At 40.5% G+C, this 1,310-nt stretch overlaps 1 non-coding gene across 1 annotated transcript; it reads right to left on the bottom strand.

Annotated features, from left to right (window-relative positions):
* Positions 1 to 942: 942 nt before the first annotated feature.
* On the bottom strand, positions 943 to 1,015 carry TRNAR-ACG (transfer RNA arginine (anticodon ACG)). Its single transcript has one exon. It is a non-coding gene; the product is annotated as a tRNA-Arg (tRNA).
* Positions 1,016 to 1,310: the final 295 nt, after the last annotated feature.

Raw genomic sequence — 1,310 nt, 5'->3', positions numbered from 1 at the left:
GGGCGCTAGAAACCTCGGGCGTCGGTGACTTTCGTGAAGTTGCTACGCCTCGACTTTTCCCTTTGTGAATCAAGAGGCTCCCCACTTGATTCCTCCGACATATACCTCACGATTACTCTCTTCCCGTAACTATTTGTGACAAAGTTGTTGGTGTTCTCTAAATCTCCTCCAAATCATTATTTAACTGTTGGTGCCTTTACACTTTCCCTTAATCATTTTCGTTGACGTAGTTTTAATTCCTACAACATAAATATGTGGTCGCTAATGTCCTCAGTTATGTCCACGCTTGTGATCGTCTCTGGCGTATTTATTGCAAATATGCTCTTACCTCGCGCCGGTTACTTAACTTCTGATCCAAACGAAAAACGAGAAATTTTTCGCATTATTTGTGATTTTTTGCCGGTTTTCTTACGCAATCGTGATCCCTAGCATTTCTCAGCATATTAAAGTCGCCCGGGGATCAAAAATAAACTGTTGCTTCGTATGCTTGGCGAAGTTTGGGGATATTTAGTGGTCGACTTTGAAGAGTGATAGAGTCGGGGACTCTAGAACAAACATATTAATCAGTTTATTTGATTGTAATTCTTCACGTTACACCAATTGCTCTCAACAACGTCGTTCTAACATTCATAACAGTAGCTGCTGGTTTGTGAGTTATTTGCGTTGAACACTGCAGCAAATCTATTATCTCTTTTTGTTTTGTGGATGACCAAACCTTTTGGAAAAACACCGATGTCCGCTCCGGGAGCTAACTCAACATTTTTTTTCATTACGTCTGACATTCTAAGATTTATTTTATATCTCATCTTTTAATTTGTATGCCTCGGCAACATACGTAGTTTCATTCTTTTAACATATTTATTCAAGTGTGCTGTTACTGTTTAGGAACAATTTTTACTAAACAATCCGTATTGAACTAAAAAATACCTGAACAAAAAAAAACGACCCTGCCAGGATTCGAACCTGGAATCTTCTGATCCGTAGTCAGACGCGTTATCCGTTGCGCCACAGGGCCGATGACGTGTTAGGGTTGAGTTGGCCCTACAGGTCTGGCGCTATAGGGAGTGGCTGAACTTTCTATATTTGTTTTTATGCTAATTTGGTTAACCCACATATCTAGATTTTACTTGAGACCAGACAGCCATCTTTGTTTTCAGCTGGCCCAGGAATACCCAAGTAGTGCGAGAACGTTCCTGCGTTTACGTGTTCACCTTTTCAGTCATGCTTTGCGCTGTTTATGCGCGTGATTTTGGGAAAGTGAATGTCTTTTTAGCTTACCGTAGGAAATACTTCACTTTACAAATCTTTGG

The sequence above is a fragment of the Hetaerina americana genome, unplaced genomic scaffold (genome assembly GCF_022747635.1).
Source record: "Hetaerina americana unplaced genomic scaffold, ioHetAmer1.1.p SCAF_52, whole genome shotgun sequence".
Taxonomy (NCBI): Eukaryota; Metazoa; Arthropoda; class Insecta; order Odonata; family Calopterygidae; genus Hetaerina; species Hetaerina americana.
This window is presented reverse-complemented; position numbering and strand designations above follow the sequence as displayed.